General features: G+C 38.4%; 1 protein-coding gene across 7 annotated transcripts in view; it reads right to left on the bottom strand.

Moving 5' to 3' along the window:
• Positions 1–27,542, bottom strand: part of ERBIN (erbb2 interacting protein) — a 110,444-nt gene extending 82,902 nt beyond the window's left edge. For 4 of the 7 annotated variants that reach the window (XM_064641895.1, XM_064641897.1, XM_064641899.1 and 1 more), the window contains exon 1: positions 26,950–27,183. The gene's annotated coding sequence lies outside the window, so the exon portion shown is untranslated. Of the gene's footprint in view, positions 1–26,949; positions 27,185–27,426 lie in introns of those variants that run through there. The other 3 variants (XM_064641896.1, XM_064641898.1, XM_064641901.1) reach the window with 3 other exon arrangements.
• Between the last annotated feature and the right edge of the window lie 359 nt (positions 27,543–27,901).

Raw genomic sequence — 27,901 nt, 5'->3', positions numbered from 1 at the left:
CTCATTTCTTTATCCCTTGAGTCCCTGTAGTCACACTTGTCCCCTGCCCCAAACACCCAAAACAAAATCTTAAGCCTACAAACTTGCACCATTTATTACCAAAATCATTTCTAGGACACTGCTTGACTGTAACGGTTGTTGAAGTACCTCTATTCTCCCCTTTTCCATTAAAGAGATAAACAGCTTATTTTCACTTATTTTTTCAAACTATTTTCTCATTCAAAATCAAAAGGAAGACTCCTTCTTAGTCAATAAAGTGAGCTTCTATCACCTTGATTGATTCTTCAGAGCAACATCTGACAGCATCCGCACACAGATACCTAAAATGAATTCCCTGTGTATTCTTTCTTGTTTTCCTTATCTCTCACATTCACAACACTTAAAAATAAAATCCTGACAGTTACCAGGCTGCTGTTGTGCAAATACTGCTGCTCATCACACTAACCAGTGTTTGTCACCACCACCCCTCACATCACGTGCTCCTCTATCCAGCTAAGTCACTCTACCCTGTCCTGAAGGACATACAACCTGTTGTCTATTCTACATTCGTGTTGAATTATGACAGGCAATTCCAGTTTGCTTACTAAAACTCCTAAAACATAAGCATAAAAACCAAAAGAAGCAGCTATGCTGGTACAAGCATTTAGGCTTTCTAAGAAGAAAACTTAAAAGCTGACATATCTACCTGGGCTGCTTCTTTACTGTCCCAAATAGTAGCAAGCAAAAATACAAATGAAGTTTAAAAAAAATTCAAGAGAAAAAAATACATAATTCTACCTTGATAGGCAGCAGTCAAGCAATTTCCTTAATATCTGAAAGAAGGGGGTTTTTTTCCCCTTGTGCTCCAGTTAGCTAGCTACAGAAAATGTAGAAAATGTAGAAAATGTAGAAAATACCTTCATGAAATGGTTCAGATTGGAAGCAACCTTAAAGATCATCCAGCTCTAATGCCGCTGCTGTGGGCAGGCACACCTTCCACTGGATAAGGTTGCTCAAAGCCCAGTCCATTCTCGGATGGAGCATTCACAGCCTCCCTGGGCAACCTTTTTCAGTGCATCACAACCCTCACAGTAAAAAATTTCTTCATAATAGGCAATCTAAACCTTCTCTCTTTCAGTTTAAAGCCATTCCCTCTTGTCCTTTCATTACACGCCCTTGTACAAAGTCCCTCTCTGGCTTTCTAGTAGGCTCCCTTTAGGTACTGGAAGGTACTATAAGCCCTTCCCAGAGCATTCTGTTCTCCAGGCTGACCACCACCAACTCTCAGCTTTTCTTCACAGAAGAGGTGCTCCAGTCCTCCAGCCATTTTCACGGCTCTCCTGTGGACCTACTACAACAGGTACCAACTTGCAGAAAGTTCTTTCTCTGGATTAGACAGGAGGTATTTCAGTTCCAAAATAAATTACAATATTTGTAACTGTGAATAGAGATTTAGAGTAAGTCTGGAATACTTTTTACTTGAAGTCTGCATTTTAACGCAAAGGGTAAGGAAGGATCGAAGGATCAGCAGCAGCCATATAAGCATCTAAACTGAGCATGAGCATTCTCTTGCTTGGGTTCTACATAGCTCGAAGAAGACCACATAGGCTTCTACATCTAGCCAAGAGTCACAGGCAAATCACACAGTTTTGTATCCTCAAACAGCAGTAGTTACATGCAAAAGGTAAGCAGTGCTCTGTTCTCATTTATGCAAACGAGTTCAAGAGGGAGAGAAACGGAACACAAGAGTAAAACATTATTTCACAAGGTATACTGGGGAAAATATGAATCCTCTAACCTAAAACCAGATTGAACAAAATTAATTATAGGACTACAATAATTTTCTGACTGATCAAAAAATTTAAAAAGTGAACCATTTGTCTGTTGAACAAGCCTAACAAGGAATCAGATTGATCATCAAGTTCTTCTCAGTTTTCTCAATTACAAAAGTCTCCTATTTTGCCAAGCAAATGGAACATAATCATTACGTTTATACACATTGGTATATTTTAACTCATTCTCACTTTAGTGGTCCTAACATTAGCATCCCATATATTTTAGGTGGACTCCTTTCATCCTTCACTTTCTGAAGTCTTCGGCTTCATACCCAAAAGTCGTTGCTATAGCTTTTTTCTCTTCATTTAATTAACAGATGGACACTTCTCACTACTATGATATTAGCCCTTCTTAGATTTGATGTTTTCTAAGCATCTACTAAAATATCCCAAATCTTCGTTCGCGAAGCCTAGCCATGATGATGACTAAAATATCCTTTAACTGATTTCCCTTTAAAACTGAGTAGAAAAGGAGTTTATATACAGATGATTTGGCTGAAAGCGCTCTTTATAAAAAGGAACAAATAAATGTTGGTGATTAAACTTTGTATTTGTTACATACAATGAAAATCATATCACAGTAATTTATAATTTATCAAAAACAAGGAGGTTTTAAATACGCAACTGTTACTTGTCTCCTTTCAATGATAGGTCTGACTACAAATCCTTCTATAATGACTTCTAAGAGTATTGCATCCATCATCTTTTTTACCAACATGTTAGTAATAGTAGTACAAGACCACCTGCACATAAAAATTAAGTTTCCTGCACTTAGGGAGTCATCCTGTATGTAACTGCAATTTGATGGTCCATAGCAAGCTATTTCTGCTTACCACAGTGGTTTATTGTTTTTTTCAGTTCTCAAAAGTCAAAAAGAGGTAAAGCTAACAATCAAAACAGCACAGTTCTTTTTCCCTCACTTTGTCATTTCTAGGCAGCTGGTTTAACCATCAAGCACACTCTTCCTATCAAGGGCTAGCAATTACACAGATCAACCATAAGCTTTTTCCTCCACACTGAGTACCCAACACTTCTTTCTTTATAAAGATTCTTAGAATTATTCTTCAGTCCTTAGTGAGCAGTATTTCCAATATCTTCATTTGGTATTAGAATAAAGCTGTGTTTTTTCTTTCTGCACGTTTTTTAATAGATATTTTATTTCCCTCTTCCCTGTAACTGATGTTCACTTCAAGTCATTCCTTTTTGGGGAAAACCTATCATCTCTCTTTACCCTAAAACCAAGCTCCTGCTTCATAACAGGAAAACTTGCTCCTTTTGCACTACTTACCTATCAGCTAGCTCACTCTTATCATCATCTGCCTTTGTCCTTATCGGCTCTTCAGCAAAAGAAATGTCAGAAGACCACCTGGACCTCCAGAAACACTATGCACCTGCCTTTTGTCCAAGTCTGGATGGCTAAAAATCTTTAAGGACATGAAAGCTGCAGTAAGACAGTAACAGGGCATTTCAAAATACACAGCACTTCCCATGCTACTTCCTTCTCTACAAATCAAAAGCAACTCATTCTTTTTGCTTTCTATGTACAAGGCTTCTTTGGACTGAACTTGATGCAAATTAGGTAGCTTCAAAATTCCGTGGTCCATTTCTGTTCTTATTTAGCGACAGCCAAATTCTGTATTTCTCATACTGATGGGGAGTCTTTTAGCATATCAATCTGTACAGCTCTCCACACCATTGTTGTATGATCCTCCAGACATAGCAGCGCTACGGGACGCATACTTCTGCAAATGAATTTGTAAACACTTTCAATTCGTACTTCATATAAAAGAAAGTATTTTGTCAGAAAAGCAAACTACAGCACATCCATTACAGCTCCACACAACTGCTTAAGAGAACACTGAAAGTAAAGTATTTTATTAGGCATTTCTGTCTCACCATCATTTCTTCCCACTAGCAGGAATATATACTTTCATATTGTCACAGATACAATTGCATCATTAAGGAAAAAAAAAAACAACAGGAGCCCGGGGGAAGCAAGAAACCAAAGGGTCAGAAGAAACTTGTCAGTAAGGTTTGTAAATGGCACAGAAGCCATACAGCCATATCTTAACTGAAGAAATAGGCACTGACATTCAAAGACAACTGTCAGAAGGAAGTTTACTTGCATATATTAGCTAGTACTTGATTCTATCTCCATAGAACAATGTAGATATACAAGGAGAGAGGGAAGAGGAAGACAGAATGCGCCATGCTATTTAAGTACGTTAGAACAAGTCTATGCATATTTTTTGTCTGACATCACCACACACATTTATGGCATTGTATATGAAAGTTTTATTTGCTAATTGACAAATAAGCAAATAGATTCAAATAAGCAAATAAGATTCAAGAACTGCTTACGTAATCTAAGCATGAACTTCTCAACATCTAGTCTTTGCATACAATTAAACAAATTTCCCTAGATGGAGACAGGATGTTTTCCTTAGAATACCCATTTCTGGCCATGTGACAGCTTATTACACAAGCCAACTCTCTGATAACCTAAACTTGTTTAGACGCTGTTAGCCATGCACACATTTTAAGGGACAAACTAACTATCCATGCTTCATGAGTCCTTAAACTAAAATACCATTCAACAAAGCAGTGTAAAATATGTTAATGTTGAAATGCCCATGGGCCCAAGAATTATTTCACCTATTGAGACAGCTTGTCCATACCTCTTCTGCACTACAGGGAACAGCAGGCTGACAGAACAATGAGTTCCCCAAGTGCACTGCCAAGATAAAATACATCTCATGCTAACTGGATCAACCTTCATAGCTGAACCACCTGAGATATGTTTTAGCAGGTGATTCACCCCAGAAATCATCAAATAAAACTAGGAGGGGGCAGTTTAGGGCAGCATTTATTGCTCCAAGGAAAAATGAATCAGCAAGTCAGGAAGGCTTATAGATTAAATATGCAAACCAGAGTTTACATAAGAATCTTGGAGCTTGTCCAAAATGTAATGAAAAAAAGAAGCCACAAGAATACTGAAGGGATGGGATACAGGAGGTCTTCTTTAGTCAATATTGTTTTCTTTATACAGGTGGAAGTCTTGATGGTGAGACAATGAAATAAGGCTTTTCTTGACTGTAATTCCTTATAGCTTCAAAACTGTGTCCTTATATAAAGCATTGTTAGAAGATCAAATATAGTCTGTACAAGTGAAGATTTCAGGGTCTTGTCAAATTTACCTATCAGGCAGCAGGCAGGGTACAGATTACAGAAAGTAAAAAACCAGAAACAAACAAAAATCCAAAACAAAAACAAACAAACAAACAAAACTACCACTCTGACAGATTTTAGGTTTTGATGTTTGGTCTTAAGTTTCTTTCCTGTACTTCGGCTATACACAGATAGAAACTCACTTAAGGTCTGTACTGTAAATACACATTGATACATTACCTTCATATTGGACCTAAGCATTTAGTATTGTGCTCACTGTGAATTTAGCAGCTTAACAAATTATAGCAACTTTCCCAGAAACCTATTCATTATAAAAAACTTTTGAGAAGCTGGAGAACACGAACTCAACTGGTATTAAGAAGCCTCTATCCAAGATGATCACAAAACATCTGGAACACTTACGAGGTCTCTTGTAATGTCCACAAATTTTTCATTTTTCATAACAACATGCTTTACAGTTCAACTATTAAAGATATGTGTGCAGCCACAAGCCTATTGCAAAGGATTGCTTCCCAATCGTGTTCTTTTTACCCAGCAGACATTTTCTTCCCCTCATAAAGGCTCATTAATCAAGTCTGCTAATGAATCAACTGTCAGGAGTGAAAAAGGGACTATATTTAAGAGCAAACTATGCAAAGCAAAAAGAAATAAACTCTAGATTAACCATACCATTTGAATTACCCCAATAAGACTTAAGTGTTTCAAAGTGAAAACAAGCAGATGCATAATGAGACTTGGATTATAAAACAATATTCTAATTTAACATAAAATTATTAGCAACATTCAAATATTTGCATATTATCTTATACATATTCAATGTTACTGAACAATATTAGTAGCATAACAAAGGAAAGAACCTCCTCTAAATCCAAGCTGTACACGCCTGCCTGTTCTCTCTACTTTGTTATTGTTAGCTAGGCAGTAAACTGGACAGTAATAGCTTGTTAGAAGCCTCAGCCTATCTAAATGATAAAATTGTTTCTCTTTTGTGACAGTTTTTTCACAGCATCACTCGCTAGTGAACTGTGAAAGAAACCTCAGAAGTTTAACAGAAAAAGATGGCTCTTTATCCAATTCTCTGTAAACAAGGATCTACAGAAACAATAATTCCAAAGCCCTCACACAATATATCAAGTGCTTTTAAGAGATATAATTAGGATTTTCCTCTCAAAAAAGAATATGTTCAAGATAAAAATTCCTGCCTTTATTTCTAACCTTTTTTATTAAAACACACTCTTTCCCCACAAACCTCTTTTCAAGCAAAAGTTCCAACTTTTACTATCCTTTCATAATTTTTCCTAATTTAAATATCATAAGACTCTTGCATTTCCAAGCACACCATTTCTACAGTACTACTAAGCATTTTTAAAAGTATTTTTGCCATTAAAATTTTTCCCCTCTAAAAGTCAAACATTTTCTGTGGCTGGTTTGTGGGTGTATTCTAACTACATTCTTGAATCAGAGCAAGAGATGGCAAGAACAGAATAAAAAATGTGTTTGCTCAATGGACCTTATTCAGACTAGGACAGTATATTATCCTGCTCCAGTATACCGTGATCAGAATATACTGTGATCTACTGAAGATTTTTGTGGCACTTCAATTAGGTATACAGATTAAAAAGAAAAGCCACATCATTCAAGTTGTTTTGTCCCTGTTCCCCATGTCCGCTTTCTGAGAAGCTACATGTATCCGCTATTGAACTATGGGATGAAAAAAAAGTTTTAAAAAAACCCCCTTGTTACATTACTAACAATGTAAAAGTATACAGAACCAAAACAGTATATGCATGCAACTGGGAAGAAAAAAAAAAGCCGACTCCCCTCCAAAACAAAACCAACCCAGATCCTTACTTTAGATAGGAGAATAGTATCTAAATTAGCTGATCCGGGGCAGAAATATTTGTTTGAAACTGCTTTTATTTTTTGCACATAGCTACTCAATTACCAAACGAATTATTAACTTGCATGTATTATGTTGCATTCAAGGTAAACAAATAATGCAGAAAAATATACCAGAAGCAATGGAAGTCAGGTTGCCTCTACACAAGTGCTCTCACAGAGCCACATCAACTTCAAAATGTAGACACACAGACCACGTTCTGTGTCCCAAGTGCAGTAGACTGTGCCACTGCAGTGAATACCCCCAGTGTGTCTTGAGAGAAAGCAAGCACAATTCACAGTTCTTTCATCACACTGGCCCTACAAGCTACTGCAATGCAAATTCAGCAGTTAAAAGTTTGTCATTCTTACGTAAGAGGGCAAGACAAGATAGTATTAGCACCCTTACAGCGTAACTGAAACAGTCAGTGTGCCCAAAACATTTCTTTTCCCTTATCTTCTTCAACAGTCACCTACCCAAATCACTCCAACACTGCCAATCTACACCATAGGAGCCTGAATCAGTTTCTCAACTGGGACCACAGATTCACCAGGACTTCAAACAGTTTATCAAACCATCCACATGGATCTGTGAAAGAGAATTAAGAAGTGTTTTCAAGATGATGGTGTAAGGGGCCTTGCATAAAAACCAAGACAGTTTCAAATCCATGTATTTACTTACAGGGGACCCCTGGTGGTCTAGTGGTTAGGATGCAACACTCTCACCGCCACGGCCCGGCTTTGATTCCCAGTCAGGGAACTCCTCCGGGCAGATGGAGCTCGTCAGCCCTGTAAGGCCATCCATCTAAGAGAAGGTCACTCTAAACAAACCTACGTCCTGAGGACCTCGCTGCCACCGTCCGAGCTTTGCTCAGCCCCAGCAGATGAACCTCAGGATTAAAGGGTGGGCTCAGTTCAGCGCACACTGTGTCTCACCTAAAAAAATCCACTGCGCAGGCTCGAAGGGTTAATGACCTTTCCCAAATCTTCATTCCTGAAGACTATTTACTTACACCAGAACTAAACACAAGACGACAAAGAAGTGGTAATGTGTAGCTTACCACCACAACCACCATCCTATCAACGTTCATTCTTGTCTTCTGTCAAATCTGAAGGTAATGCAAACAGAGAAAGCGGTGTGCCAAAACACACAAAAAGCAGAAATTATTATCATCTCCTATGGCAGCCAAAACTGAAACATATGCACTGCTAGCAAGCTAGAGGTCAAAACAACTCCCTTTCTGCCACTTGTATGAACGGAGTTCTAATTGAATTATCAGGTTAACGAAACGTGACCAAAACCAGCAAGAAGTTACGTTCAGGACCTCAACTGAATTACTTCATCTTAAAGCGCTACTGTTCTGGTGACTCTCAAGCACATTCTCTGAAAGAAAATCTATACCACATACAGACATAAATACTCCCACAGCCCTCATGGGGAAATACAACTCCTTGCAACAGATGAGCTTTTAAAAATAGCTGCAATTATTTTAATTGGACCTGACAGCTGTCTTTCATTTAGTTTAACCTAAGGTTTTCTTGAAAGTTTGGAGCCACAGCCGTTGGCAAGAGTGGAGACAGTTGCTTATAAGTAGTGGGATCTATTTCTGAGAAGCTTAGTCTGCCTAGTGAGCTTTTGTGGAGTACTGCCATACACTCTGTATGTTGAAGATACATTTTAAAATGTGGTCCTGGCTTGTACATTGGAATAATGCAGTAAGTCTAAGATGCATGCAGAACGCACCCATAGCCTCATCTTGACGACATTCTGAAGTCAGTTCAAATAAAGTTCCAAAATATAGAAGAAAGAATGATAAATTACAGAAGAACAGATTTGTCATCTGTTTTTAAAACAGCCAATACATCCCACCCAAAAGAAGAAAGGTCGAATAAATCTACGTTTCTAGGTTGATAAATGGAATCTTTGCTGAAAGAAACTATTCTTCGAGAGTCAGATCCTGATTAGCATTCAATATACAGCAGTAAAAATGAGTTTCATGATTCCTGGAAATTTGTGATTCTTAGTTTCTAAGACAAATGGGAGCAACAGAATTGTCATTAAAATAACTGCTTCTGCCACTTCCAGAACACTCTGAGATTTAACAAGCCCTAAACCCTCCATACTAATAGAACTGTTTAACACATCTTAGCTACCTTTTCCAAACACTGCTGGTATCAGCTCCCCATGGTGCCATGGCCAGCACAGCTAGAAACTACGAAGGATGGCAGAGTTGATGACTGTACTGCTACTTTCCTAGCTTGCTCAGGAATAAAAAAAATTGGGTCATCCCTTATAGCTATGGAACTTACCTTCTAAAATTTTCCTAGTGCTTTTCCACCTACAGTCAAATTTCTGGATGACTGAAAATACTAACATAAGTATCCTATTAATTCAAGTTTATATCTAGCCAGCATCTCCCTTCATATACATACTGCTGGTCTATGATGTAAAGCCTGGAACAGCTTTCTTACCTCTTAACTAAAGAGAGCTGACTAACTTTCCTCTCCCGTCTTGCAATCTTCCACAGAAGGTTAAAATTCCAGTTCAATGCAAGATATAAATCGCATACCCAGTGGACTGTCAAACATGATGACTCTTCCAGATTACCTGTTCAAGTCTGTGGCTATCTGGCATCCATGATACAAGTGCTCAGTGGTAACCTAGATCCCGTAAGTTAAGAGCTGAGGTGCGGTAGGAAAGTAAGAATTTTACACACCCGTAGAAGACAGACCTTTTTCTCTGACACTTCTTTCCCGCAACCTGATAACTTAGAAAGTAAGTAGAACTAAGACTACAGTCTACTTTTAGTTTTTTTCATTATCACAGACTCGTAATTTTTAATTAAAACACACTGCCTAATTAATACCAACAATCCATTCCAACTCAAACCCCTGATGGGCAGGTCACTATATGAAAAAGCACCCACAGTACGTTTGAGTTATAAACTTATTTCAAAAGAGTTATGAACAACCAGGACAACTAGATGGATTTTTGATCTTGAATATACAAAATCATCCCATGCAGACAATGTCTTACAGCTTCTGTGGCTGCAAAGACAGAGAATAATCAGCTTGGATTTTACTCCATTACTGCACTTGTGAAAACCATGCTGCATTTCAGAAAAAGCTATGAATTAAAAAGAGAGACAGATTTTTTTGCATTGTACTGTTTCTAGTCCTGTGTTACTGTTACTCAATTTTTTTACAATATGAAAGATCAGGGTCTGCTTAGCTATAGGAAACTTAGTTTCAGTATTGTGAAAAATTAGGTTTGGTTAGTACTGCTATCAAGCACTTCAGACTCCGAAAGAACATGTCCCAGAGCCCATGATTAAATGACAGTAATATCACATTATAAACCTAGGCCATCTATCACTTTGACTAGGCTTACTGGAGAAAGGTGCCAGATGGAACATTGCAATGGATGCTACTCCCATTTCCATCCAGAGCCAAGAAGCATCATCACACCACTATCTTATCAGTAGTTGTACTTACATTGCTAGCAGTGAGCAATGGAAAAGATCAGTTAGAGAAGTAAAATTAATTTAGAAAAATTTTATTAACCAATTTCTAATAATGTCAAAAAGACTATTTGAGATATATGTTAGCCAGTTCTATTGCATCAGTAGATCTATGCATAAAATCTAACATTCTGCTTTCACAACGAACATGAAAAAAAATCATTTAGTACTACAGGATTCTTCTCTTTCCATTTTCTTCATCTACCAGGACAAAGTAAAAAATGTTATTTAGCCTTTTTTCGAGCACAGTTTAGCCGAATCCAAAGTCTCAAATAAGAGAAACGTAAGAACCTATGAATTAATGAGCATAATTACTAGGAGTGCACATACAAAATCAATAATTTAGCAGCTATATTAATGCAGAATAATGTAGGGTGCGAACAATAAAAAAATTAAATGCTCTCCACAATTACTTTCTGAAAGCAAGTAAATATTTTGTACATCTGATTCTTTTCAAATTAAGTGGGACAGAGGATGCATATTATTACAGATAACACACAAAAATAATTAGCCTATATTACAAGAAGTTGTTTCGATAGATACTTATTCTGCTGTTAAAAAAACAGTAATAAGTGCTTGGCTACTATCCCTCAAAGTGTTAACAGATCATCTGGTTATTGGAAGCTAGGTGATTGGCAGGAGATGGCATCAATTTACAGGTACTTTGTGAGCTTAAGTACTTGATGATGAGTAACTGGATTAATTTGTACACAACCTAAACAGTGAATTTGACATTGGATCCTAAATTCTTCTCCAGATGAAAGACTCAGGGGGAAGAGAGGAAAGGAACCCTCTTCAGCAAGTATGTGTTAATCTCACTAAGCTCTGCTTCACTACTGGCTATTACTCCAGCATACAAGACTCACAGTTCATATCCAAGTATCAGGACTGATACCAGAAAATGCATGATCTTAGGAGAGGGAGACAATTTTATTTTGGATCTTAAAACACCTATTTTCCCCTCTTATTTCAAGACACCATGATACAACTATATGCACATACACCTAAAAGGCAGTGTCCAATTTATATTCTAATCACTCAGCAGAATAAATGTAGATATATATATATATATACACAGTTATCTTTCACAGGCCTTTTCTGCCCAGCATTTTAAGACACAGCAGCTGCACTGAAACTAGACTCCAGTCCCTCAGAGTCTCTGACTCCTCACTCAAGACCCCAAAACTACAGCATCAAAAAACCCTTCAAAAACTTAGTGTTTTAAGATGAAAAATCCAGCAGAAAGATAACTTAAAAAACAGAATCAGTGAATACAGTTGGTAATATTTCAGTCACATATTCACTTGGAGGGGGAGGGATTAGTAAAAATATGAAATTGTACCAAAAGATACACTTGCTCTCAGGTTCAAAGTCCATTCCAAATTACCACATTCCAGATTCTTATTACAGATAGACTCTCCCAAATGAAGTAGATAAATTATGGGAATATGAAAAAATGTGCAACTGTTTCATGCTCATTTGCAAGGTGAACAGACACTTCTAGTTTTTTAGTTCTTAACAAGACTGTGAATGCATTCAAGAAAAAAATCATTGTATATTTTTGGTCTAGGGTGGGAGGAAGGAAAACAAATCTTCTGCACATTTTCAAAATTTCAGTCCCATAGAACTTAATATCATTACAGTAGTTCCTCTCAAGCATGCAGAAGATCATAACTTGGAAAATACCTTTAGGTAAGAATTCACTATCTCTAAATCCTGCATAGCTTAATCCTTGTACTACATAATTTGAAAGAAAAAGCCTAAAACACAAGTTATCCTCTCAAATACAATATTCAAGATAATTTAGGACATAATATATTCCGCTGAGCCTTTTTTCCATCTTTGAATCCTAGGAAGAGAAATTATCTTCCATCAATCACTGTTTCCCCTCATGTGCTACATCAAATACTTATCAATCAACAAGATGATAAGCAGTTATTTTGCAGATTAAAGAGCAGAACATACAGACAACTACTGTCATGAGAAATAGTGTAAATGCTTGTGTTCAGAACTATCCATTTGACACCTTACCATTCCAGTAAGCAGGCAATGTCCAGCTAAGCTCTCTCACAGAAGTAATTGATGCTAAAACACTGGTGTGCCTGAAGAAGGAAAAAAACTACACAACTCAGTTTAAAGGTTTCTCATGTAATGGCTCTAAGAAATGCATTGCAGGGAGCAATTTAAACTCAGCTAACAAGAAATAAATTTTAAACTCACTAGTGCTTTTATAGATCACTGCACTCTAGTCTCTTCAGAGAAGTAGAGATAAGCATAGTATCAGAGAGTCTTAAAAAATGGGTAACACCACAGGCACCAGTGTTGCTGTTTACCTCATCAGTGTCAACTCGTCCGCACTGTGTGGGCTTGGCCTTTCTGGAGAGCAGAGGGGAAGATCAGAAGTTTTGCCATCTGCACTTCATGAGTGCAGTCCAGCCAAGTGAGGCTACCATGCATGGCCCCACAATAGAGCCACAGAGCACCTCCATGCCCAAATGGCAAACTTTCCAGAAGATTTTAGAATGGCAAAGCTAAATGCCTTTTAGTTTTTCATTCCTTGCCCCTAAATTACAATGCACTTTTATTCCCTCCATGAATTAAGGTGATTTTACACTGTCCATCTGTAATGAAACAGTAAAATACTGTAATGGTATCCCACACTGTGACAGACATTTGTGAGTCCATCATTCTACTTATGATAATACATAACTTGTTTACTAACCATACCAACTGCTAGTTCACCATTTACACCAGCCTTAAGGTCTAATCTGAAGCCAGAGCATGCCACATTCAAACTCTGCTGACCTACACATTTCAATCAAAAGATCCCTCTAGACAATTAAAAATACAAAGCCACCAGAAATCCCTAGGAACTAAAGAAACTCGGTACATAAGTCTCAAAAGCAAGTGCTCTGCAAAAGAGCTTTTAAGGGAAAAAGAATTCACTGTTTCTTCTCCTTATCCAACTTGAGTTCTTACAATGGTTAGTTATTTCCCATTCTTGTAGCAACTAAAAAACATTTTACAGATAGACATGAAATTCCCAGCCTACTGCCTCAAGTCTCAAAGTCAACATGCCTATGGCAAGAAAAAGCAGGAAAGAGGGGATGTGGTACGCTTTAAATCTGCCCCAAAAGAGAGACAGCTGAGTAAGTATCCCAGAGTTTAACTGCACTTTTGACTTTTATGGACATATTATCAAGGATCAGATCATTGATGACGAACAGCAACATTTACATTTACTGTGACTAAGTGAAAGACTATTCCAAATCAGCAACTGTTGGAACTCAAAAGGCAAGTCAATCTCCATTATGCTAAATTCAAACTAGAGCCTGCTGAAGAAAGAGTACTTAATCCCTGCTTTCCCCTCACACCTGCCTTTTATTAAATCTAGGGTTTGCACAACCCCACCACAGGTCCAACTAGTATTTGATACAAAAACCCTAACCTTGCAAGACATCAGGGGAGAACTTTTTTCTATTTAGATCAGCTTGATAGTTTTGGTGGAGGTTACAAGGACGAGTAATTAAAACAAACAAACAAACAAGATTAACCATGCTAAGTATCTAGAGGCAACCAAGAAGAAGTAAAGATGGTAAGTCAATTCAGTAAACAGTTATGGTCCAGACAGTGACTGTATCAGCAGGTAGACTTCTACAGAACTGAAAAAAATATTTACAGGATGTGGTCTAAACTGCAAGACAACCTTGCTCGGAAAGTGCTGTGCGTGTTTTTGCAACAAAAAGTCAATCACTTTCCTACACAGCAATGCTTTGAATTTATAAAAGGCTTGACAGAATGAGACTGAAGTGCACAAAAGTATATAGACCATCATTCCCAACACAGTAAGTTAAAAACCTACATGCACTTACTTTCCAAAAAAAACTTACTTTAACAAAAAAAAAAAACCCTTCTAAATTCCAAAGTGACCAATATAAGAAGGTGCCGTCAAGAAGTAATAATGATAAAAAGTGTCAGTTGTTCACTTTGACCTGATTGTAATATTAAGATTAAAAAACATTTAGAAAAATATTCAATGAATATCAACCTGTAATTCAAACCATTAACAGATATACTGAATAGATTTGTAAAAAGAAAAATTTATATTTATATACAAAACAGTGCCACTGCTCTAGATGCATCTGTCCCACTGCTCTTAAAATCTAAGTGAAGATGCACAAAATGCACCTCAAGCTTATTAGAGCATCAGAAACTGCCACTTTATAGCAGAAGATGCCATTACCTACAGCAGAATGCAGCCTACTTCCAATCTTAATGGTAAAGGTGATTTTTCCTATAAGAAATCCATTAAATAAGACAGTTTCTGTTAACCTTCATGTGTTTAGATTTAAAGCAAGACTATTAATTGCTATGGATGAAACCAGCCTCTACAGGGCACCCAAGTTTCTCATACAAATTCCTCTTCTACAGCCTCTGCTACTAATTCATTAACTACAAGTCACGCACCTGAAAAAACATGCTTAACAGTAAATCCTGATAGGAAGATATGGAAACAGCTTCTTTTTAATTAAAAAAAATTAATCTAAAAAATTAAATTAATTTTAAAAAAATAGTAATTCTTCCAGGATGTTGTCTTTTAGTCTGCTCCCAAGTCAAACATTATCAAGGTCTTGGAGAGCCTAAGGAGAAGGAAGAAATCAAGAAAGGATGAAACAAAGTATAACAGTCAATATGCTCTTAAAAGTCACAACAATTATATGTCATGGTTAATTAAATCACAGTAAAATTAAATTTAGAAGTACTTTAAAATAACACTAACCAAAAATAAAATAAAACAACACAACTGCTTAATGGAGAGGTATAAAAGAGATATTTACAATGCCATCAACATGTAAAATCTTAGGAAAAACAGATCTTAGGGAAAAAATCGGAACAAGTGTCAAGGAAGTAAAAAACCTCTCTAGATACTTGTCTATTAAAACTAGAAATGACGAGTGCTTTGACGAGAGTTTAGGTTGGTCAAAGAGAGAGAAAAGACAACATATCATAACAGTTGCAAATATACAGCAATTTGTGACATTTACAGGTTCCAAACAGCAAAACCCAAATTTGTGTTAAGATTAGGCTTTGTGGAATTGCATTAGCACTAAGACAGTAGCAAGTGCAACTTGAACACAGATGCATGAACTAATTTCCAAATCCATTTGAAAATTAATTCCAGTTACTAATGATGACAAGGGCTGAAGTGCAAGTAAGGTTTTAACTTGATATTTCATACTGAAAACGTCAGTAAACCAGGCCGAACTCAACAGAAATAATAGACAGATCTAAGGTGTGGGGAGGATGGTGACACCCACAGATGCTTACCATGATACACTGGAAGTACATTTCTGATACACAAAAGGACAGAAGGAAAACATAGGCCTGGCAGAACATTTCTTTGTGCTACTACTTCTGGTACTTCCTACAATTCAATAGCTAGAGCACTGCTGTAGCCATTGACACCTGGGAGACAAGCAGAAACACTGGAATTAATTGTCCTTGATCAGGTCAGGCCTCTCTTTGGTTAGCAGGACCACTACTCCTTCATGAAACACAAAACTTGGTGACTACAATGAAGATAAACACCACACTTCACAGGAGAATGAAGGCTGAGGAAGAAGAAATTTCTTGTATACCTGAACATGTTCCTATAGATTTTCTCATAACTACCCCAAAGAAGGCTGAGACCAGTCAAACTAACACACACCATAATGAGGGAAGACTGGTGGACTGCCAGAACCAAATACAAAAGCCTATGATAATCCAGCTGACTCAGATCTAGACACAGAGAGGCAATCCAGAAGTTGCCTCATCTCTCAGCAGACGAGCACGTCTCTAAGTGGTGGTACCATTACCATGGGATAGCCAAAAATCTCAGGGAGTAGAATTTAAAATTAAAAAAATCCCCACCAGCATCTCCCCTTTCAATCCAGGAAACAGGAGCATATCAAGCTTCCAATCATGGTTCACAACTGAGCTCTTAAAATCCAAGAAAAAGCACAAAAATTATAATAATTATGGCCTCTGCTTCCCATGAAGCTACTTTATTGTTAAATGCTTTATTTAAATAAATCCATGCCTTCCACAGCTATGGAAATAAAACACTTGCCCTCACTCTCTCCTCTTTCAGGGATCTCTCACTTCTTACACAAGACAGAACAAGAATAAGGACATGATGCAAGTTAATTCACTGAAGTTAATTTTTAACTCTATGCCTAATCATCGTGATTGAAAAGAAAGAACAAACAAGAGAAAACATTCAGAAAGGACATGCAAAATTGCTTTAAAAAGATACGTACTTCATTCCTGTGGGTTTAAGACAGCTATAAAATAAAGGCTATAAAATTATTTCAGATAAGAAAAATGTACACAAAATACTAGTTAGAAACTGGTGAGATGAATTACAGCTTCTAGAGAGACATGTATTTTTCTGTCAATGCAATTTTTAATATCTTTGCCTTCCAAACAGGAGAAATCGATGCGACTGCCACCTCCTTTGCAAACAAGGAATAATATGCAACAAAATGCTTGGCCTTGGGCTTGTTTCTTTATAATAATAAAATCCTGCAATATTTGCAGCTATTAGTTGTAAATGTTCTTACTCCCTTGTCTTGAGAACTTGTGGGAATTAGGTATTGGAGAGAAGAAAAATACTTTACTACTCATTTTTTATTTTCATCAACCCTGGTTTCTACCTGCAATATCAAGCAATTACATACATCTCTCACAGTGCCCTAAGGAAAAAAAAAAACAACACACCAAAAAAAACCCTCTTCAACCAACCAAAAAAACCCAAACCACCCACCAAAACTCTATGCTGTGCACAGGCCTAGATATCCAAGGAGGAATACATAATTCTCTTTTTCCTATAGAGCAACCCTACTGATAGAACGCTTGTTTCAGTTTCCATCTATAGTATATGTTAATCAAAAGTAAAAATAGGGGATGGGGAAACAAACAGCAGCAAAAATGCTGAAAGTCAGCAGTTACTATTTAATACTATCCTCAATACAAGAAGTCCTTTTTAACTCCTTAATTCAGGAAATAAAATAGGTTTGAAAAACATAACTACCATATTCTGTTTCACGAGTATGATATTTTTATTCCTTTGACATATGTTGCTTCCTGAATGGATTTAAGTAATTTGGCATTCCAGAACAAAACTCCTCTCAGTGTTTGGCACTTCATGTACAATGCAGCCAGGAAGCCACTCCTTAAGACTATGCAGACATCTGCAGCAGACATCAAACTTTTTGATAAGTAAGCTGCACTGCTGTACATATGCATTATTTCAATACACAAGAAAAGTTCTCATCTATTAACTAAACCCTCCACATAAGTGCCTGCAGATAACTTCAGACAATCTGAAGTTATTTGTTGAACTATTGTTCAGCACAAATGAAAACAGAAAAGGGAAAAAAATAATAATAAAAAAAGGAGACCACTTCTTACCATAAAATTTCTCGTTACTTAATTTTCTGGTTTGCTTGATAAACTGTGTAGTCTACATACAAAAACAAAACAGCCCCTGATGCCCTGCTTTACAGCACTTCCCCCAAAAAAGTAATTGCCAGAATTCCTACCTAAAGGTAGGATGGATCAAACAACAGAGGTCAGAAGAACACAGCAGGCCCCAAACAATATAATACCTGAAGACACAAAGTAAGCAGATGTTGAGTACATGGGAGGGGAAGAAAGAATCACACTCAAAACTCTCTAGTGACCAAAATTAGAAACACTATTCCACCAAATCCAGACTGGTTACACAGACTCTATGGTAACAGGAACACACGTGGAAACACATTCATAGATCAGAGTGCAAAAGAGAAGTACATGCAGATATGTATATTCCCTGTTTTGAATTTGGCAGATTTCAAAAAAATATATCCTACCAAAAACACAAATAAATACACACCCTGACACTCGAAAGACTATGCAGTGCTCTAATGGAAGTTACTACTTTAGAGAAACAGTATATAGAACCAGACTTCCATTTTACTTTATAAGTCTTCCATCTTTAATTAAACACTTACGTCTCCGTCTACTAAGTGTCATTCACCTTAAGCCAGTTTGGTTTTTGTTTACACATTATTCTCAGCAGTTTTAGGACTTCCTGTCCTGGACAGATAAAGAAACCCCTGAACTGTACCTCTGCCTATTGTTTTTTCTCTGTATTAATTTTACAACTGATACACAGATCCTGATACACTCCAATTAGTTGCTCATAACTGTGATGCACCAGAATTACTCCTCTCTGCATTGGCTGTGGTTCGAACTACACCACTCTTCATATTTCCATGTGGCTAAGCACCGTTATTCTTGTCCTCTATTTACTCAGCTTTTCTCTCACAATGCATATTTGATTTTTGCCAATTAATAATCTCTTTTTACTCCCAACACAGTGATGAAACGTTTAAGCTAGTATTTTTGTACTAAATTATTTTTCTCTTTCCTTGGTGTTGTGTTCCTCTAAGTCAATGGATGATGATTAAAGAAAAAAGAGCTGCTATTTTTATTTTACTACATCAGGCATTCTGGAGATCAGATAAGCAACTGATAAAACCAAACTAACAGAAGGCTATTCTTGAATGGTTTCCAAAGTATTTTTGCCTCTTTAGAAAGGGAAGAACAATAGTTTACTGCTTACAATAAAAATTTTAAGAATAACTTGAAAGTTAAGATAATTATATTTAAATACATTTTCTCTAAAAGTGCTGCTTTCAACATAGTTCAAGATAATAATTAACTATCTGAAGTCAGAAAAAAGTTTTTCACCTGACAGGAGGTTTAAGTAGAACTAAGAGTCTTCCTTCTCATCACAATGCTAATTACAGCCTCAAAACTGCATTCAAAGTTGATTTAATAATAACTCAAAGTGTTACTTAATTTCTGACATCCTGTGCTTTCCAGCAAGAGAAAAAAACAGAGGTACAATACTCCTTTGACACTACTGAAGTAAAAAGTGGGACAGTGCCATGCTGATTTGCTATTAACATGTCACCCTCTTTTTCTCAGAACAGGAAAAAGTGACTGAAGAGCACAATGTAGGAATTTCAGAGAATTTCACAGCTGTTATTTCGAATAATGTGAATTGCCCAGTGTGTACTTCTCTTCAGACTTCTCAAAGATCAAAATCAAATTAATACAAGATTGGGGAAAATGAGTACCGTTCTGATTTTGAGAAATATCCTCTGTAGATATTTCATACTCTGAAGTTGAAACTTAAAGCTTGGTCAAAACTTAACACCAATGGAATGATGGGTGAACTATGGACCTAAAATGAGACATATATATTTAAGTTTGTGGAAATAAGCAGGGACTCGCTCCGCAGATGAGAGAAAGCACTGTGTTTAAAAGTTAAAGGAATGATTTGTTGGTTCTTCATTGGTTGGTTTATGTAAAGGGAGAAGCAAAGTAAGAGAGAGGATGAGGAAAAAAAATATTGATTAAAGACATGATTCTCTCCCATCCCCTAACATTTTCTTCTAACCTGCTCCATTGACAAGGCCGTAACCTTTCCCTCAATGTGTCACCATCTGCAGCTGCAAAACCAATTCAGTAACACTGATGTCACGAAAGGCTACAGGACATTTGAAATCTTTACAACACCTCTCCCACAGATCCCACAGATTTCCCACAGGAAAATTCCACAGATATGTTTGTCTGCTCTACAGTCTTTCCCTAGTAAGAGCAGCATTGCAAAAGCACACAGTAATGCCCTGATCCTCAGCATTTCTTTTGCTTTGTTTCAGTAAAGCAAGACAAAATAAATGCTCCCTGAAAAACTGACAAACTCACCCAGACAAATACAAGCAAAAGAATAAATTATTCCCATCTAAGTCTACTAAAATCCATTTTAAGTATATCTTGCTTTTCTAGTACTTGTATTGTTTATATTTTCATCTAGTTGGATGAAATTTCTTGTACCAGACCCAAAGCCTTAACATGCAGTTTAAGGATAACACACTGGAAGAATAGGATTGTCTAACAGCCACAGAAAGCTCACTCCCTCACAAAATATTGTTCAGGAAAAAAAATCTCTCCTAAGATGCACTATAGTGAAACAATAGTATAGTAAAATAATAAAGCTCTGGGCGTTTTTCCTTCCTTCATATTAATGTTTCTAATCTTATCCACCAGGATCGCAGCCAGATGGATTGACAAATTATAAATTTCATTTGATTTTCCCTTCCTGTCACATTAAGAGAAAGGATGGAAAGAGACATGTTTAATCTCACCTCCTCTTACTTAAGAGTGGAATCCCTAATATTTGTTACCTTGTTTTTAATAGTTTCCCAAAACCCGTATGTGAACCAACAAAAGTGACCTGACAGTCACAAGTAAAACTGTAGGTTTGTTCCAAATATCATTTTCTAGCACTCTACATACAATTCCCTCTAACTCCACGAAAATCTACTAAATAACTAAGTAATTACTTAAAATAAATGACCTTGTGTATGTTTACTAAAGCACAACAGAAATAAATTTTATAAAGACTGAATAGCAATGAAACAGAAAGATGTGAACTTTTCAGTTTTCTCCGTCAGTGTCAAATTTTATTGCCAATCCCCCACAAATATATAGCACCTCAGAATTATGTAACCAGAAGAAACCCAAAATGAGTATGTTCTCCTAAAAGGAGCTAACTACCAAGCTCACATTCCAGGTCACCACAGACTAACATGCCACAGCAAGCAAACATACCAGCAGCAGGGCATCGGCGAACATTATCTGCTATATGCACATGCACCTCCTCTTCCAGGTACACCTATCTCAAAGGCCAAAGTGGAAACTAAGTAAATTCAACACCTACATACTATATTCAATAGCATGAGCATGGAAAGTGAACATTTACAAAGCATTTAAGTCACAAAACATTTAGGCTGCTATGCTGACACACTTTTCAGTTTAGTTTCATTGAAAATACAGGCCTCAGCCTTGTATATACTACTGTTGTTTTAACCATGAGTGTGCATAAGCACTTACAGACTATTAAGCATAATGTTTCCACAGTGGAAAAAAAAACAAACCAAAACAAAACTGCAATTTGCATTAGTAAATGTCCTCCAATATCCAGTTTCAAATATAAAAATCCATCCTATCTTCAGGGTTACCTGTAAGTAGAGGAGACCTGCAGTAATTTGACAAAATTGTTGACAATACAGTTGATCTTCTAAACTATCATTCCTCCCCTCTGAGAGAGTAATGCCAGAAAGACTACAATCACATACTGGGGAAAAAGCAGCAGCTCTCAAAATTTAGCAGTCTACCAGAAGTCTTCCAGACAAGCTTGGAAACACTTTCCACCATTCAAACACTTACAATGACATCCATAGTCATTGGATGTCTGGGACTGACATTCACAGGCATCTGGCATTGCATTTCAGATGTTTGTCTAGAGCACTGATGTAGATCATAGCTGATCTATGCCCTCTCCTCCTTAAAACTTGGAAGTTTTGGAACACATGTGGTGAAAAACTCCAAGATTAAGAAGGGCAAAGAAGACTGAAGAAATAAATTCTACAAATCACAGACCTTACATCATGTGAGAGAAGACTAAGGAAGAACATGAAACTTCTCTTCCAGAACTGCCTGGGAAGATGAAGCCTCTTATGCAGCTGCTACAGGAACTTCTCATGCCAACCAGAGTTGAAAAACAAGTGAGAAGGCTTCAAAGGTAGCAGTAAAACTCAAAGCACAGTACTTTTAAAAACCAAGACCATCCTTCTGCAGCTACCTTTAATATACTAACAGAACTTCAAGTACTTTGAGTTTATTTAGTAGCACTGGAGTTTTCCCCAGCAAAGAGAATAGGGCCTTGGCCACTTCACAGGAAAATATCATCCATTCCAAATTAAGACTTAAATTCTAAGCTTTTCAAGTGTTTGTATCTTTTACTAACACTTCAAACCACCTCAAAGTTTCTTCTATTCCTAAAGCTGGCCCCAGACAATTGACACAAGAAGCAGCCATTGAGCACTAGGAGCTCTCAGCAAGACAATTATACTCCAGCCATCTATTTCAGAAGTGTAATTTTAAGCTCAAGAGAACTCAACACTCCTAAAACAACTATTTCTGTCTTACCTGTTTCTTCCTAGAAAGGAAATTCTACTCAAAACAGCTGCAGTCTCTCCCACTGAAAGCATGTGATAGTCCAGAACAGACAACGTATTCACTACTTGGACCATGTCTATATATATCTGTTCATTCCACCCCAGCCAACTTCAAGACAGGGCCTACAAGACATGAATCACAGCACTGTACATACTGAACTGCACAAATCCGGAGACTTCAGTGTGCTTAGAAGACTTTGTTTGTAAAGAAGTTTATGTATCCAGTGAATTCCAAACTGGCTACTATGGAAATACTGATCTACGGTTTCTTCCAGTTGTTATTCTTACAATGTGCATCTAAGTAAGGAAACATTAAAGAACATGTACTTTCAGCAGTTGTTTTACTTTGTACATATAATATAGCCTTACACTTGTAGAATTAAATCATACAAAAAAAGATATAAAAGTTTGAGAAACCATAGTCTATTTACAAAAGATGCGACACTGCTTAATATTGGATACTTAAGATTGAGCAACTATGAAAAAAAGTCATGCATTTTGGAACGACCATCTTTTCAGTAGCTGTGCTCTTCTAGGGACAGCAGTTGTCCCTACTGTCATAAATAATCTTTAGTCTGTGCCTAATCATTGACGAGATACCGAACAGAGGATGGCATAAGGCATTCCTTCTTAATCAAAGCTGTGTAAGAGACTTGTTACCTTATGTTTTCTTGGCCATGCCAAAATTACAAGAGAAGAATGTGGCCACCCCATTCACTATCTACTGAAGTGGATAAAGATGGAAGGAGAGTACAAAGCATCTTATCTAACAAGATTGAGACTTCAAAGGCTTGGTTACCTTCCGATATTATTACAACTACCAGGACAGACACAGCTGTCAAAATTGTTCACATTGTCCTCAGATTCCACTTAATCATCACTGCTTGTTTCTACATATAATGATCGTTTAGTATCAAGTATCTACAAATTAATTCCAGTTACAGAAAGAACTAATCTACTTTTCAATTTAAACTACCCTAGGGAAGACAGTTGCAATGCTGATGTTCTCCCACATTAAGTACACTTCAGTTTGGTTTCATTTAAACCAAATTAAGAGATTTGCTGGGCTTTATTTTTCCCAATTATGGAAAGTCACAATGTATTTTTAAGGGTGGAAGGTGCAACCTAGTGTTGAAATATCATGCTTCTGTACTCCCTCTAGGGAATGTGCAGAGAGTAATAATTCAAACACCTGTACTGAAATTTAAGCATCAGAGAAACAAGTATCTTAAGAAGCACTGGTAACTAATGATGGTGAACAGCAAAAAAGCCTAGTTATCCTGAGATTACTATGTAAGAAAAATACTATTGATTCCATCTTAGCAATAATAATTTCTTCCATTTTTAATTAGGTGGAAGATGAGATACATAAATCTCCCCTAAATCAGTACCCTACTTTCTAATCTTAACATTTTACTCGCAATACCTGAACATTGTATTCCTAGTTCAACATGAAAGCTGTATTTCAGTAATCTTTTTACAACAAAAAAATGCTTAAAAAAAGCCCACATATACAGTTATCTATGGACTATTTACTACTCAAACTGATATATGTTACCCTCAATGTTTTCATTCTGATATGAAAAAAGCACTGTCTGACACATTGTTTTACTTACTTAGAAACTGACAAGGTAAACCAGCAATGTTTATAAATCTTCATTTTCCAGGTCATTTTCATTTAACTATCTGTATCAACTATCACCATCAACATCTGCATGCTCACATAGGAATATAGTCTATTACTTTCATATCCATAAGAGTAGCTCTTCCATCAACTCAACCAGTTACTCATACGGAAAAGGTTAGATTTCTAATTCCTCCATGTGGACTAAATGTCAGGCACACCTTCAGCAGATCAGGTTACTCCATGGGGAGAATCTGCTGAAGATGTGACATATCCACCATCTGATCTTTACATAACATTCTCCCTAAAAGATTTTCCTTTTTGCTTGGGAGCAGGAAAGACAAAAACAAAACAAGAATGCAAAGCAGACAGACAATGATTCATTACAGCGCTACAGGAAAGCCAAGCTGAGGAATTTGCTCCCATTCCCTTCTACTTCCAGAACCTACTGCTAAAACGCTACGTATAATGTATGTTACATATGATCACGCCTTTCCTTAGCTTTGATCTTCCAAGTGTGGCTCTTTATGCCTCTGAACAAACTCCACTGAGAATCATAACAGTGTTTTCTTAGACCACCAGCTTAATACACTAAGCAACTATCAATCATTAATATTTTCTCCATGGAGCACCCTCATCAACTCTATATGAATATGATGTGCAAATTGATACCCCACAGAGCTCTACATTTACACTCAACATTATCTATTGCACAGCTTATCCATAAGACAGTCCTATTCATATTTTTACTAATATGATAATCATCCTAATGATAATCACATTCCATGGTATATCACATGCAGTAACTTCCAGCTCTACGATTGCAAGCATACCTTCTTAAAATTAGCAATGTTCGGTTGAGCTTAATTTAATTCACGAGCAAGAACCACCACGTCAAAAGAACATCTCCCCAAGCCATCGACACATAGTGATAAAAGTGCTGTTTCAAGCACATGAGCTACCATGTGTAAACTTAAATAATTTTGTTCGTAAGATGAATATCAATGTCAGACTGATTTTTAGTTGAGATCATTGATCTCAAGAAAGAATACATCCCTTCGTAACTTCTAAACTATGTTAATGACATGATGGCATTCTATGATATAACTATTAGCTGTAAGCAGTACTGAATTACACTTTCAACATTAAAAAGGGCCTTCTCCATAGCTACCATCATGACAAAACACTAGCACAAAAAGTTGTGCCTCCACTACAAGGAACTATTCTTCTCCATGGCACTGAAAAATATCAAGTGCATCATGAGAAACACAAAAGGTCTGAAAAGATACAAAATTGCCTTCATTACTAACATAGTGGTTTACAACTAAATTTGTCATGCACTGCTACAATTTCTCACCCTCCCCTCAAGAATCTCAAGTCATTATTGGGACTGAAACCCTGCTCTGGAAAGGGATCGTTCTTTGTAAAAGGATTACTCTATTTAGACTGTATTGCTTTTCTGCCAAGCAGCAGCCATATAAGGAAATCAAAGTTCCCTACCATTTATTTTGTGCAGACCTTTCTGAATCCTAAGGAACCCTTACCGCTGCCTCGAAAGGTAAGTCTATAAATTGGAAATCAAATTATTTATTTGCTATCAGCCATTGAAACCACTTTCGGCAATTAACATTTTTCCTCACAGTATATCAAACAGATGGAGCTGGATTACAAATTTTTTCTTCAAACAAGAACAAACATCAAGCAAGCTAACACAGAGCTATGGCTTCTAGCTCATTTTGAACATTCACAATATGAGAAATTCTTTGCCTTCATGAAAACTAACCGATAATTGGCTCTTTGAGGCATGGGAAATAAACCTGTGGTGAGCAATACTGTCTTCACTAAATGCAACTAGTTAGTCGGCATAAAAAGCATCAGCACCCTACACCAAAACTTCATATTTAGTTTCCTCTTCAACAGCTTCAAAATGAAGTTCTTTCAAGAATTATGAAGGGGAAAGTGGTCATCAAAACCAAACAAGGCTACATTAACTTGCAAGTTCAATTGCGTGTACTAAGAAAGTCAGACAACTACCTAGCTGTTTTGGTCTTGTTTTCTATTTTGTTTTAAACTAAGGTTCTTAAGATACACTTTTCAAAGATCAAAATGCAGTACAGACTTCTGCTAGACAGGCCGAAAAATATGCAGTCCAACTCGTCACCTTGAGAACAGAGAGGGGGCAAAGAGGAAGAAGTGGTGGCAGCAGTCGAGGGGGGAAACTGCGACATTTATAGAGGACCAGGGGGGCATATTTTTATAAAGAAAGTTAACAGTAATCTTGAAGAAGTCCGGCCAGACATTCAGAGATATTCCAGAAAACAAGGCAGACACAGGGAGCGAGAAGGCTCAAGATCATTCGATTAAATAAAAGATATCACCTCCTGCTTTAGGACTTTCTCATTTCCCGGTAACTTAATTATATTTGCAGGGTTACCAAACGTTTTGGAAGGGAAGGAGCTGAAGCAGCAATCACGGAGTCCAGCAGTTTCAGCTCAGTACCTTCTCGGACCAAACAAAGAAACTTCTGTGTCCTAGGAGATTAAAAACTTTCGGTTTCCCCAAACTCCTTCCTAAGCCTCCATGAAACCAGCGACTACGTTCACAAAGGCAGCGTTTCGACGAGAGGGGGAGAAACACAAAGGGCAGCTAAACTATGCAAGGCGGAAAACAGAGAAAAATAAAGGCCAAAAACAGGATATCAAAATGAGGCGTGAACTCCTTCCTTTTTCCCCACCCCCTTCGCAGAGGAAGGATTTTTCTGTCGTTTTTGTTGCTGCTGCTCCCCGAACCTTCCCTATTTAATTTACCTTTTTTGTCGGGGCGTCTAAACCAGATCCAGCAGGCAGGACTTTCTTCCGACCCCACGGAAATGCATTACATCCAATCGAGTTTTCTTCACATAAAGGAGGAATGGGGCGGGGGGGGGGGGGAGGGGGGAGGAAGGAATGTTACGGCTTTCGGCGAGGACGAGGGAGTTCGCGGAGCGTGTGCGAAGGCGGCAGCATAGCCGGGCTCCTCCCGCCCCCCGCCGGGGTCTGCCCCGCGGGCGGCGCCGCGTCGCGCCGGCCCCGCCCGGCCCCGAAACCGCCCGGCTGCAACACCGCAGTGCCCCCCGCCCCCAGAGCGGCCCGGCCCGGCTCCACCGCCCCCCGCCCGCCCCCCCGGCCCGACGGGCACTGCCGCTCCACCCGGTTCCGCTGCCCGAGCGCGGCCGCCGCCCCGCACACCCGCGCCCGCCGCCGCGGCCGAGGGCGGAAGGGGAACGGGATGGCCGCCTGCCTCACCTGCCCGCCGCCGCCACCCTCGCTCCCCGCCTCCTCTCGCACACCGCCCCCTTCTCCCGCCTCTTCAGCCTCCCGCCCCCCTCCCCGGCCGCGGCAGCGAGGGGCGCGGGGAGGCGGCGGAGCTGTGGGGAGGGGAAACGAGCGCCCCGGGGCAGACACGCGGCGGGGGGAAGGGGAGGTGGCCGCAGGCGAAGCCGCCGCGCCCCTGCTGCTGCAGGCGCCGCGCACCGCTTGCCAGGCCGGGGAAGGCACTGCAGCGGCGGCGGGGGGGACGAGAGAGGGGCGGGGGCGGGAGCGGAGCCCGGGCTGGGACCTGGCGGCGGCGCAGGCGGGCGCGGGATCGGGCAGGCGCGGCGAGCGCGTCCGCACTAGCTGTGCTGGGCGGGAGGAGGGGACTGGCGGCCACACCGGGTCCCACCGCGCTCCCGCCCCCCCGCCCTGCCTGCACCGCCGCGGGGCCGAGCGCGTGGGGCCG

The sequence above is a fragment of the Pseudopipra pipra genome, chromosome Z (assembly GCF_036250125.1).
Source record: "Pseudopipra pipra isolate bDixPip1 chromosome Z, bDixPip1.hap1, whole genome shotgun sequence".
Classification (NCBI taxonomy): Eukaryota; Metazoa; Chordata; class Aves; order Passeriformes; family Pipridae; genus Pseudopipra; species Pseudopipra pipra.
The sequence above is the reverse complement of the archived record's forward strand: the minus strand, read 5'-3'. Positions and strand labels throughout refer to the sequence as shown.